The sequence below is a fragment of the Leuciscus leuciscus genome (assembly GCF_965113295.1).
Source record: "Leuciscus leuciscus genome assembly, chromosome: 12".
Taxonomy (NCBI): domain Eukaryota; kingdom Metazoa; phylum Chordata; class Actinopteri; order Cypriniformes; family Leuciscidae; genus Leuciscus; species Leuciscus leuciscus.
In genome coordinates, this window is record NC_138736.1 from 24,643,809 (window position 1) to 24,658,266 (window position 14,458).

The following is a 14,458-nucleotide window of genomic DNA, read 5'->3' on the forward strand; positions in this document are numbered from 1 at the left end:
GTAATGTTAATCAAGGTTGGCAACCATGGCCATCACACTACTCATTGTTAGTATGATATACATTTACACCATCAAAATTAATTATCACTTAAATAAGAGGAATTTAAACAATATGAAAATTACAATCGTGGCCTGCTGTCAGATGATACAAACCTCAGAGGGCATTTCATTACATATGTCACACAAAGAATGTTCTTGTTGCCATTTTTTTTTACTGATAATTGTATTTAGTTATTTCATTTCATTAATACTACCTTCTAAGATTTAAAATTGTAAATATATTTCAACAATCATCAACCATTTCAATTGTGACTTATACAACCAGTTAAATTAATGTAATTGAAAATATGAATTCAATTAAATTTACATTCTTTATTGTCACTAAAGCATATACACAAGTATCGAAGTGAAGGTCTTGGATGCAATTATGTTGTGACAGGAAAGACCAGAATTCACAAAACATTAACTGCATAATATAGGCCTACATGTACAGTATTCTCATATACATTACTATACAAAATGAAAAATTACAAATACAGAATACATTTTAAAAATTCATATACATTTTAAATGTTGCAATGATTCTTTGAGCAGTTCCTGTTGCAGTTCAAGTAACAAAGCAGTGACTGGATACAAGCAGTACAAGGATAGTCCACCCAAAAAATTAGAATTCTCTCATCATTTACTCCTTCATGCCATCCCAGATGTATATGACTTTCTTCTTCACATAAACATAGACAAAGATTTTTAAGGAAATAATCCATCTCTGTGAGTCCATAATACAAGTGGATTGTAACCCATGTACGCAAGACAGTTGGTCGGAAGTGATTTTTAATAGTTAAAACAGTTTACATTATTAGTATTTCTTTTATCTAGCCTATTGTTTGACTTCAGAAGGCATTGATTCATTCACTGAGGTCGCATGGATTACCGTCACGCTCACTGTGTGTGGTTTTTAAAGCGTCTTTAGGACTCGCAGAGATGGATTACTTTCCTTATAATCTTAATTCGTGTTTATCTGTAGAAAGAAAGTAAAATGCATCTGGGACAGCATGAGGGTGAGTAAAATAAGTGAGAATTGTATTTTTGGGTGAACTATGCCCTTAACATTCATATGCTGCCTGTTGGTATGCTAATCCAAGATCAGCATAGACTAATAAGAATAAAGTGCAAGGTGTCTGAAGATCAAGATCCCAGTCATTCAAAGGTGATGTGTCTGAACAAAGTAAGATTATTGTCTGATAGGGACATATCTGGTACTATCACTCCATCCTCTGTGTCAGCATCAGAATTTTGTTTATGGAAAAGTTGCTCCACTCCTGGAAAATGAGAGAGGAAATGAATTATAATCTAACAATACAAACTACTTTGAACCCCCACATACAGTAACAAGTTGCAGATTTACAATATTTTTTCCAAACAAATTATATAAATGTTTTAAGGGATTTTACAGTACTAGCTTAAATATTTACCTCGGGAGTCATGAAGCATTTATCATTATGTAATACTGTTGTGTAACCAGTAGATGGCTGTATACCCCTATAAACATATATCCATGGCTGTGTATTCCCCAGTTGCTGGATGTTTTCAGTCATAATTACTTGCATGTATTAAGGTTTTAATTTGGACATATATTTATTATTAAAGACTATTAAAGATTAAACATTTTTCTCAGAAATGTTCATTTGAAGTGCAATTTTTGGCATTATTATTAGTCAAATATGGACACAGAAAAAGCATTTACTCATACTAGCTACATATAATAGCTTTATCTATCAGTCATCTTTATCACACAAAAGTAATCAGAATAAATAATTTCAAAATAATTAAATAATTTTCAAGATACTTCAAAATAATTGAGTGTTTATTATTATGAACAGAGACGTGTTCTGTGGTCAAGTCGTTTCTCTCCTCTTTCAAAAACTCTGCATCGCAAATTAATCAGCAATTGAGAAATTCAGGTTTAAATAGCTTTATTGGCATGGTAAAAAAAAGGCTTTACATTGCCAAGTTGAATCAGGCAGTGATTGACAGCGCTCTGGTCCAATGGCATCATTGACTGATACAGTACTTTTTGTACTGTAGGCTACAGTACTGTACAGTACTCTAGCACAATGTTGTTTGGGGTGGCTGGGGGGAAATATGATATAATCGAAGACTGTAACCGAATGTAGATAAGTCATGTAATGATTGGGCTAAGTTAAATCAAGACAACACAGCTGTATAATGTTATGGGCTCTCACCTGAAAAAAAGCCAGTACTGTATTATAAATAGTATTAGTAGGCAATAGTATTGATTAAAAATAAATAAATCTGACTTACCACGAGTAGGCTATCCAGTAACCTTATAGCGACGATGGCTAATGATAATGATATCATTCGTCTGTACTATTCCTTCTATAAGAAATCATCTCAACAATATAGTGTAGCAGCACAAAAATACAGATATAAACTTAATATCATTAAAATGAAATAGAAAGTTGCGCTTACAGACGCTCACATCCACACATAAACACAGCACTGACGTCTTCACTTCCAGGTGAAGAAACTGTCAATCAAAAACTCAGTAGCCAATAAGAGCACACTTCTACTAGCCCCGCCCCCACGAGAGAAATGTGTCAGAACAGCAAACGAAAACTCTGGGAGCGTAAACGAAAACTTCAGAAGCGTAAATGAAATCTCTGGAAGCGCATTTGTAAGTTCAGATCAGCGAACGAAATATGAGAAATAGTTAGCAAAACATGCAGTGTATTAAAAACGAAGTCAAAAAATTTGCCTGCGATTATTCTTTTTCAGTTTCAAAGATATTTTATTCAGTTTCAATTTATATTTTCATTAGTTTCTTGAAAAGTTACGTTCATTATTATTGGATCAAAATTAATTCCATAAAATTCTCGATTCCTATTTTGCTACAGCAAAAACTACTAGCCTAATACATTTTTATTAAAAACAAGTAAACAGTCAGTAATAAAATAACAAATAATAGGAGTCGCACAAATAAATACAATAGAACAAGCATAAATGAAATAACCCATGCTTTTCAGGATTTTCAGGTGGGCCGAACAATAGTTTTCACTTTTCAAGTACAGAAATTGAATAAAGTAATCAAATGTCGATGTGGGGGCTCGTTCTTCGTACGTTGCTTATTACATCCGAGATCAAATGACACATCCAAGATGATATCATCGTGCTAATCATGATCTTGCTAACTCGGTTCTTCGAACACACTTGCCGGATAGGATTAGTATCGCGGGATTGAGTTATCTGAGGGTTCATGCGCTGGTTTAAAAGGGGATATGTATCGATAGTAGAAACATTGATCAGCAACGCTGCTATTGGCTGTTCAGCGTGGCCAAAGAGCGCGCTCAGTTTTTCTCCTCAGCAGAGCAAGAACTAATAGTCGAAGTTTATTCGGAATTTTAATGTTTTAATGCAAAACGCCAGGGAACACCTCAAAGTCTGCAAAAGCCAGGAGAGAGGGCTGGCAAAAAGTAGCAGACAATTTAAATCCGTTAGAAGTGGCCATGTTAGATGTTTTTATCACTTATTAGCCTATATTTTTGTATTTGAATAATTGCATAATTACTTTGTTCATTGTAATGTCAGAGTCACCACACTAGAACATGGGAACAAACAAAAGTGAAGTACAAAAATATTCTACATAATGGTAATTTTTAGTTATATTATAGTCTCTTTTATAAAAGACACTGTTAAATAAATGGTTGGCTGTTTATAAAAGCAACCAAGAAAAAGGCTGAGCAAAAAAAAAAAAAAAAGAAGAAAAGATCTTAGTAGCCTACACTGTAAAATAATTTTTGCTGCATTAAATTAAGGCTGTATAGTCATTTCAACTGTTAAATCTTGAGTAATGATGAATTGCTTTGACTTGTGAAAGTGAAAACTAATAAACTTATATTAATGTAAAAATATTTTTCCAGAGTGTAGTTCATTGTAATGACATTGTGTTTTCCTCTTTTGTGCACCTTTACATAATACACCAACACTTGTATCTGTTCCCAAGAAAGTGGTAGCTGAAATATGTGCAGTAAGTGGACATTTTTTTAGGAAAGAAAGTATAAGACTTTGTAATGTCCATTTGTTTCCATTGCACTGGACAGTGAATAAACCCTCTCAGATAACTGTCATATGGAGGAACTAGCCTACCTGCAAGTGCATAAATAACTTTACTTAATTTATACTTGTATGATTTATGGCTGCAATATAAGTTGCAGGATTCCACATCTACAGAAAGGCCTACAGAAGAGTCTGCACAGACAGAGGAGACATAGGCCTACAGGTGGGCAGTGTATTCGGTTGTTAAGTCGTGACGTAACCAATACTCTTTCCGGGTCCAAAGTCCAGGTCCTCTCTACCTACCTACCGCTTTCGCTAGTGTTTTGGTTATTATTGAGTGTTTTTACAATGCCGCAGTGCTGTGTCCCGTGTCCCGAGCTAACTCACTTCAACCTCGTAAATCTTCTTTTTCATTGATGCCTGGACTCTACCCTTAATTATGCCACCTGAGTGATGAGCTACACTAACCACTCTGTTGGTGTTAAAGGAATTTAAACCCTTTTTGACCGCCAAGGGTGCCTCACTAAGAAGGACGTCATCGTAAATAAATGTACAGGTTCCACGTTGTTATTTCTGGACGAGAGGAGCGCTTGGACCCAAAACGTCACGCGTGACGTCAGACTTAACAATCGGATAGCCAACTTTTCCTTTTTATTTGTTGCATGAGGTATGTGTCTATCTCTTGTTGCAGGGACTTGACCACTGGCTTTTCTTTACAAAGAACAATTGAAATAATTCTCAAGGAACTAAGCATATTTGTCTTTTATTAAACATTAAAAAAAAAATGTGTGGCAATGTTGTGTAATATGGCACATGCAACAATGTCACAGGCCCTGTCAGGTGTGCAACCCCTCAGACTTTTCAGACACTGAAATCTTCCCTTTAGTTAGCCAAAGTTCATTTCATTGTGTGCCCTTGTCCTGGCTAGAGCTGCATTGTAACTGGTTTGGGTCAGGGAATGGGGTCATAAAACACCTGTCTGCAGGCAGGAACATGTCATAATCACCGATGAAAAAATGCAGTTCTGTTAGGATCAGCATAAGTGTATGTTGTTATGAGGTGAGAGAAGACCCAATAGCGAGTGACAGTGAATCAGTCTTTTAATAGAAAGTAAATGAGGTAGCCTCCAGCAGAGCAGTTCAACAGAAATCTTCTTTGTAGATAATTGACAACAGAAACAGCCAAAAATACGGCCAGTAATCATAAACAGAAATAATCCTCTTGTAAACAGTATTTAGACAGCAGTCAGCGGCGATGCGAGAACACAGCAGGTGGCTAGCCTCAGGTCACAGAGATGGATGCATAGTAGACACACAGCGGGGAACAGCAGCAGCACAGTCAAGCGTTTCACTGGACACAGAGAGCTGGTTAGAGCATGAGTTGTAAAATACTTGCTGCTAGATGAATTCCCCGACAGGACACGACAGGACAGGATAGGACAGGAAAAGGGTAGAGCGAGAAGGTAACACTGTTCTTCATTCAACTGAAGTCAACGAACAATCCGACAAAGAGGCAGGAGAAAGAGAGAGAAGAAGTAGCAAACGTAATCAGAGAGAAAAGGGGACAGGTGCGAAGCACTTAGGGTAGAACAGGAGAAGATAGGAAACAGCTGGAACAAAGAGAGTGAGTGATTGATAGCGTGCGTAAAACAAGTGGGTGTAAAGAATGAAGTGACCAGAAGAGGGCGGAAAAGGATAGGAAAAGCCAGAATCATGACAGTACCCCCCCCTCAACGAGCGCCCCCTGGCGCTCCCAAGGAGGAAGACTGGCGAGAGCGGAGGAAATCATCGATAAGCGAACGGTCCAGGACGTCCCGAGATGGAATCCAACTTCTCTCCTCCGGACCGTACCCCTCCCAGTCTACCAAATATTGGTAACCGCGACCACGACGGCGAACGTCCAGAAGCTTACGGACTCTATAAACCGGAGTCCCCTCGACTAAGACAGGAGGATGCGAAGGACAAGACGGGGCGCGAATAACGGGCTTAATGCATGAGACATGGAAGACCGGGTGGACGCGTCTGAGATAAGGAGGTAGCTTCAATTTGACTGAGACAGGACTGATAATTTTAGAAATCCGAAAAGGACCGATAAACCGAGGAGCCAGCTTCCGTGAAATGGATTGAAGTGGCAGATTCTGGGTGGATAGCCACACCCTTTGACCGCAAAGATAGCGGGGACTCTTGACACGACGCCTATTAGCTGCAACGCACATCCTAGTTCTAGAACGACAAAGAGCTGATCTAACCCTCTTCCAGGTTCGTTTGCAACGTTTAATGTAAGCTTGAACCGACGGAACGCACGAGTCTGGATCTTGGGAAGAGAATAAAGGCGGTTGATACCCAAGGCAACTCTGGAAAGGCGAGAGTCCTGTAGCGGAGGACGGAAGAGAATTATGGGCGTATTCAGCCCAGGGGAGCTGCTCGGACCAAGACGTGGGATTCTTAAAAGCAAGACTGCGCAGGATGCGGCCGACAATTTGGTTTGCGCGTTCGGCCTGACCATTGGTCTGGGGGTGGAACCCAGACGAGAGACTCGCGGAAGCTCCGATCTGACGACAAAATTCTTTCCAAAATTGAGAAGCGAATTGGGGACCCCTGTCAGAAACAACATCGGAGGGGAGACCATGGAGCTTAAAAACGTGATCGACCATTATCTGCGCCGTCTCTTTGGCGGAGGGAAGTTTAGGAAGGGGGATGAAATGTGCGGCTTTAGAGAAGCGATCAACGACAGTAAGGATAACGGTATGACCCGCCGACGAGGGGAGCCCAGTAATAAAATCGAGAGCTATGTGTGACCACGGACGAGACGGAACAGGCAACGGTCTTAAAAGGCCAGTAGGAGGAGAATGACTGGACTTGGTTTGAGCGCAAACGGCGCATGCAGCAACAAAGCGACGAATATCCTTCTCACGGGACGGCCACCAAAAACGCTGTTTAACTAAAGCAAGGGTACCCCTAACACCGGGATGGGCTGCCAATTTGGAGGTATGGGCCCATTGAAGGACCGCGCGCCGAACAGAGACAGGAACGAAAAGTAAGTGTTTAGGACAGCCTCGCGGCGGAACGGAGCGAGCGAGCGAGCGCACGTTTGACAAGTCTCTCTATTCCCCAAATCGTCACCCCAACCACCCGTGCAGGAGGAATAATAACCTCCTGGGTTGGAGTGACCTCAGAGGAATCGAAAAGACGAGAGAGCGCGTCGGGTTTTACATTCTTAGACCCTGGACGATACGAAATGGTAAACTCGAAACGGGCGAAGAAAAGAGCCCAACGAGCCTGACGCGCGTTCAGACGCTTAGCGGAACGAATGTATTCGAGATTACGATGATCGGTCCATACTATGAAAGGAACCGATGCTCCCTCTAACCAGTGACGCCACTCTTCCAAAGCCAAACGAATGGCGAGTAACTCGCGGTCACCGACATCATAATTGCGTTCTGAAGGCGAAAGACGGTGAGAAAAATAGGCACAAGGGTGTACCTTGTCATCAAGGAATGAGCGTTGGGAAAGAATGGCCCCAACACCCACCTCTGAAGCATCGACCTCGACAATAAACTGGTTAGAAATGTTAGGAGTAATCAAAATGGGAGCTGTAGAGAAAAGACTCTTAAGACGCTCGAACGCACTCTGAGCGGAATCGGTCCAGACAAAACAAGACTTGGATGACGTAAGCGCGGTTAACGGTGCTGCCACTTGACTAAAATTTCGAATGAACCTGCGATAAAAGTTAGCAAAACCAAGGAATCTCTGAAGGGCTGTGCGTGAATCAGGAACTGGCCAATCTGTGACCGCTTGGACTTTGCAGGGTCCATACTAATTCCCTCCGCCGAAATAACGGAACCGAGAAAAACTACAGACTGCGTGTGAAAAGAGCACTTCTCCGCCTTGACAAAGAGACGGTTCTCTAACAGGCGCTGAAGAACGCGTCGAACGTGCTGTACATGAACCTGAAGCGAGGGTGAAAAGATCAGAATGTCGTCTAGGTAAACAAAGACAAAGATATTGAGCATATCGCGAAGGACGTCATTAATAAGTGCTTGGAAGACAGCGGGAGCGTTTACGAGCCCGAAAGGAAGAACCCGGTATTCAAAGTGCCCGAGAGGAGTATTGAACGCGGTCTTCCACTCGTCGCCCTCCTTTATGCGTATCAAATGGTAGGCATTGCGCAGGTCTAATTTTGTGAAAAACTTAGCTCCCTGCAAGATCTCAAAAGCAGATGACATAAGCGGCAAAGGATATCTATTCTTTACCGTAATGTCATTGAGCCCTCGATAATCTATACAGGGACGCAAGGAACCTTTTTCACAAAAAAAAAAACCCGCGCCGGCAGGGGAGGAAGAGGGAACTATGGTACCCGCATCTAGAGCCTCAGAGAGATAATTCTCGAGAGCCTTACGCTCAGGAATCGACAAAGAATACAATCTACCGCGTGGTGGTGTAGTACCGGGAAGAAGATCGATACAACAATCGTAAGGACGGTGAGGAGGGAGAGAAGTGGCCCGTGAACGGCTGAAAACCGCTCGCAAGTCGTGATACGTCTCCGGCACTCCAGACAAATCTCCTGGCTCCTCCTGAAACACAGAAACAGAAGAAACAGGAGGTATGGCAGAGACAAGACATTTAACATGACACGACAGATTCCATGATAGGATGGTTCCCTTAGACCAGTCAATATGGGGATTATGCAATTTTAGCCAAGGATGTCCTAGGACTATGGGAGAAAAAGGAGAACGAAAAATTAAAAAGGAAATGGTCTCGCGATGATTGCCTGAGACCGTGAGAGACACAGGAACAGTCTCACGGCAGATCTTGGGCAGGGAACTACCATCTAGGGCAAAAAGGGGAGTGGCCTCTTTCAGTTCATTGAGAGGAATACCTTGCTCACGGGCCCACGTCTCGTCAATGAAATTCCCCTCGGCCCCAGAGTCAATCATGGCGTTGGTAGAGACAGCGAATCCTTGCCAATGCAGATGAACAGGAATGGTAGTGTTGGCTTGATGAGAAGGGACCAGAGAAGTAGCGCTCGCCAGTATCCCTCCTATTACTGGCGAGCGTTGGCTTTTACTTGACACGTCGACACAAAGTGCTTGTCGGAGCCACAGTAGAGACAGAGCCGGTTCATAATTCTTCGTTCTCGTTCCTTCGAGGAGATTCGTAAGCCTCCCAGCTGCATGGGTTCCGCGACAGATGATGAAAGAGAAGAGGCTGGGGGCGGAGAGAAAGAAACGGTCTCGTACCTCTGGCTCGTTGTCGCAAGTCGAAACGCTTCTCCACTCTGATGGCGAGGTCGATGAGTGGATCGAGACGACTGGGAATCTCCCTGGCGAGGATCTCGTCCCTGACCTCGGTGTTGAGACCTTCCAGGAAGCGGGCCACCAGCGCCGGCTCATTCCAGCCGCAAGTCGTGGCAAGAGTGCGAAACTCAATTGAGAAATCAGCGGCAGAACGCCTCCCTTGACGAAGAGAAGAGAGCAAGCGGGAAGCCTCAGGACCATGAGCGGAGCGATCGAAGACACGAATCATCTCCTCCTTGAACGAGGAAAATCGATCCAGGAAATCCGCCTCAGCATCCCAGCTGGCCGCTCCCCACTGACGAGCCCGTCCAGTAAGGAGGGAGATCACAAATGCGACCTTGGCGCGGTCCCTGGCGTAAGTAGATGGTTGAAGAGAGAAGATTACTTCACACTGAGTCAAGAATGAACGACACTGTGTTGGCTCACCCGAGTAACACGGTGGATTATTTATTCTAGGCTCTGGAGACGAGGGCAGCAGAGAAGATGAAGAGGGTTCTTGACGAAGATGATGAAGTTGCGCGGTCAGATCAGACACCTGCGCAGCCAGGAATTCCACCACGCGTCTTGTGGCGACCAGCTCCTCTTCATGCCTGCCCAGTAAAGCACCTTGACGCTCGACAGCAACTTGAAAGGGAGTCTCACTCGCTGGGTCCATCTTGGTCGGATTGTACTGTTATGAGGTGAGAGAAGACCCAATAGCGAGTGACAGTGAATCAGTCTTTTAATAGAAAGTAAATGAGGTAGCCTCCAGCAGAGCAGTTCAACAGAAATCTTCTTTGTAGATAATTGACAACAGAAACAGCCAAAAATACGGCCAGTAATCATAAACAGAAATAATCCTCTTGTAAACAGTATTTAGACAGCAGTCAGCGGCGATGCGAGAACACAGCAGGTGGCTAGCCTCAGGTCACAGAGATGGATGCATAGTAGACACACAGCGGGGAACAGCAGCAGCACAGTCAAGCATTTCACTGGACACAGAGAGCTGGTTAGAGCATGAGTTGTAAAATACTTGCTGCTAGATGAATTCCCCGACAGGACACGACAGGACAGGATAGGATAGGATAGGACAGGACAGGAAAAGGGTAGAGCGAGAAGGTAACACTGTTCTTCATTCAACTGAAGTCAACGAACAATCCGACAAAGAGGCAGGAGAAAGAGAGAGAAGAAGTAGCAAACGTAATCAGAGAGAAAAGGGGACAGGTGCGAAGCACTTAGGGTAGAACAGGAGAAGATAGGAAACAGCTGGAACAAAGTGAGTGAGTGATTGATAGCGTGCGTAAAACAAGTGGGTGTAAAGAATGAAGTGACCAGAAGAGGGCGGAAAAGGATAGGAAAAGCCAGAATCATGACATATGTAATACAGTGAGCTTGATATTTAATTGTGGAACTTTCCTTACCACTTTCAAATAATGTGCATAAATGTGAATCTCTGAAAATTCTTAAGTCATGCACAGATCCTGGCCATTTTGCTTTCACATTTGTGATATGGAAGATTTTAGTCAAATGCTTTTTTTATTTGGTATAATCTGGAATATTAAGAATCACAATAGTAACTTGGCTGCACATTTACATTGTGAACCCCCTTTCTGTTCACATAATCCCCTTCATTGAGGCCTTGATGGCAGTCTATAGTCTATGGTACCAGTCACGTTAGTTAAAGGGATACTCCACTTTAAAATGAAAATTCTGCCATCATATACTCACCCTCATGTTGTTTCAATCCTTTATGAATTTCTTTCTTCTGCTGAACAGAAAGAAGATAGAAGAATATCAGTAACCAGACAGTTTCTGGTCTCATTGACTTCCATAGTAGGAAAAAAACATAGCCTACTATGGAAGTCAATGAGACCAGAAACTGTCTGGTAACTGATATTCTTCTAAATATCTTCCTTTCTGTTCAACAGAAGAAAGAAATTCATACAGGTTTGAAACAACATGAGGGTGAGTATATGATGGCAGAATTTTTATTTTAAAGTGGAGTATCCCTGAGTGACATATAGGCTACTGTAATCGGCATGGTCATGATTGCATGATCCTCATAAAAAAATATGATAGCCTAAAAAAACTGCTTTAAAAAAAAACTGCTTTACAACATTGGGGTCTTAAGTGGCTTGGAAATGCCACACAAAAACCTAAAACTGTTTTTTAAACCTAAAAGCACCAGGTAAACTCCGAATGACACGACAGACAGCACTTTCCATCAAGTTCTCCAAAGGAAAGAGCCACTCGCAAATAATCTTAGGGCAATGCAAACAGTTTGTGCTGTAGTTAAAGCCCGACTCCGACAAGTTGAAAATAAATGTGCTTTTCCAACAAATTAATAATGTAAACGACAATCTCACGAGTCACGAGAAAAATATATATATCAGAAAGTGCACTATCGCGCTGCGCTGGACTTCCCGTATCAGCTCCGCTTATGAGCCGCAGTCTAATCCTGTTTACATGAAATAAGCCTGCTCCCGAGCAGGTTTAAGCTTACGGACCTGTTGCTATGACAGCAAGTCCAGGATGAGCTTCGAAGAACCAAACAATCCAAGATCATGCCAAATCGTCAACAATCAAATCCAGCTAACTGAGTTAGTGATGTACGAAGAACGGGCCCCTGGTGGCGAGGGAGATGGCGTGCAGGTGTGTGTGAATCAGTATTTTGGTTAGACTGTGCGCTGCGATTGGCTGGGTGTAGAGCCTGGCAGGTCTTTGGCAATAGTCTTCACTGTATAAATTAAATATAGATTTATCCTTATTAAAGTTACAAAAGTTATTCAGACAAGAGCCATGAATTATATTTTTTCTTTGTACTTTGTTGTTTTCCACAGGTGTATGTGCAATTGTTTATAGTTCATTGAAAAAGTATGAAAAACATTTTTAAACCCTTTCCAATAAAGATCTTTAAAACTTATTTGGATATTACACAAAATTATCTTTAAAAATACTGTATCCTGGAAAAGGGACATTTCTTTTTTGCTGAAAATGACCCTTCTCTACCTTTTCTTAGGTAAATGTCTTTCAGATTTTCTAAGAGGTATGTAAACTACTTTCAACTGAACAAACCCATCCTTCAGTTACATTGATTATGTGGTAAATCCTCATTGTTGTAATAATACTCTAGATCTAATATTATCACATGGAATCAATGTTGATGCCGTTGAAATTCTACAGCAGAGCGATGACATCTCAGATCATTATCTAGTACCATAGTACTGAGACAGCTCTTATTAGAGTCACAAATGATTTGCTCTTATCATCCGATCCTGGTTGTATCTCTCTATTAGTGTTACTTGATCTTAGTGCTGCATTTTATACTATTGACTACAACATTCTTTTAAATAGACTCGAAAATTAGGTTGGCATTAGTAGAATTGCATTAGCATGGTTTAAATCATACTTATCTGACCGTTATCAGTTTCTAGCAGTAAATGAAGAGAAGTCTTATCGATCAAAAGTTCAGAATGGCGTACCACAAGGCTCCTTACTAGGACCATTTCTGTTCAGTCTGTACATGCTACCCTTAGAAGATATCATTAGGAAGCATGGCATTAGTTTACACTGGTATGCTGATGATACTCGGCTCTATATCACACCCTGACGAAACTTACCAATTCACAAAATTAACGGAATGCATAGCTGATATGAAAAACTGGATGACTAGTAATTTCCTACTACTTAATTCTGAAAAAAACAGAGATTCTAATTTTTGGACAAAAAACGTCCTCACATAATAACCTAGAATACTGTCTAACACTTGATGGCTGCTCTGTCAAGTCTTCGTTGTCGGTTAGGAACCTGGGTGTGCTCTTTGATACCAATCTTTCATTTGAAAGTCACATGTCTAGTATCTGTAAAACTGCATTTCTCCATCTTAAAAATATATCTAAATTACGTCATATGCTCTCAATAACTAATGCGGAACAATTAGTTCATGCGTTCATGACATCAAGGCTAGATTATTGTAATGCTATAATGGGTGGTTGCCCTGCATGCTTAATAAATTAAATAAATAATAAACTACAGCTGGTCCAAAATGCAGCAGCTAGAGTTCTTACCAGAACCAGGAAGTATGACCAGATTAGCCTGGTTCTGTCAACACTGCATATTAAACATTGCATCAATTTTAAAATATTGCTGATCACTTACAAACCACTAAATGGTTTATCTCCCCAGTACTTGAGCGACCTCTTAACGCATTATAGTCCTTAACGTTTATTGCGATCTCAAAATTCCAGCCAGTTGATAATACCTAGAATATTAAAATCAACTGCTGGCGGTAGATCCTTTTCCTATTTAGCACCAAAACTTTGGAACGGTCTTCCTAACATTGTCCGGGAAGCAGACACTCTCTGTCAGTTCAAATCTAGACAAAAAACACATATCTTTGGCCAAGTATACACATAACACATTATAGACTTTTATAATTAAGTTGGCTTGAGAGAGCCAACTTACTGAAATGCTATTTAAACTTATTATGTTGGCTTGAGAAAGCCAACATATTGAAATCCTATTTAAACTTATTATTAAGTTGGCTTGAGAAAGCCAACTTACTGATATTGTACTTAAACTTATTATTATTCTTCTTCTGTGAAAAACTGTTGACTCTATCTCGTCCTAGAGCTTTAACTCTACATACTCCAAACTCGGCTCAGACACTCAAACTGATCTGAAGTTAGTTGCTTTCCCTTTTCAGACTGATCGGACTTACGGTTTTCCTACAAATGACGATCAAAACTCGGAAAAACTCCCATTGACTTAACATTGGGCATTCTAAAAAAATTCAAACTCACCAACCGACAAAAATTTAAATCTAAATCCCTTGAAGACTAATTCAAACTGCCATTCTATATATATTAGCCAATGAAACTCATTTAAACTAATAAACTCTAATCTCATACACTTATAAACTAATTAACTTAAATTGAATAACTAATTAACTAATAAACTCATGAATTCATAGACTTATGAACTCTTAAACTCATAAATTAATAAACTCTGAACTCTAAACTCATTTAAACTTATAAACTCTAAACTCAAAAACTTGTACACTTATAAACTCATCAATTTATACACTTATAAACTCTAAACTCATAAACT

General features: G+C 40.9%; 2 long non-coding RNA genes across 2 annotated transcripts in view; one reads left to right on the forward strand and one right to left on the reverse strand.

Moving 5' to 3' along the window:
- Nucleotides 1-352: 352 nt before the first annotated feature.
- LOC309510481 lies at nucleotides 353-2,474 on the reverse strand. Its single transcript, XR_014210374.1, has 2 exons — nucleotides 2,323-2,474; nucleotides 353-1,319 (listed from the first exon to the last, which is right to left on the reverse strand). It is a non-coding gene; the product is annotated as an uncharacterized lncRNA (long non-coding RNA).
- A 10,489-nt stretch (nucleotides 2,475-12,963) lies between these two features.
- Nucleotides 12,964-14,458, forward strand: part of LOC309511586 — an 83,139-nt gene continuing 81,644 nt past the window's right edge. Inside the window, exon 1 of the long non-coding RNA XR_014210697.1 lies at nucleotides 12,964-13,387. This is a non-coding gene — a long non-coding RNA (uncharacterized lncRNA). The remainder of the gene's footprint in view (nucleotides 13,388-14,458) is intronic.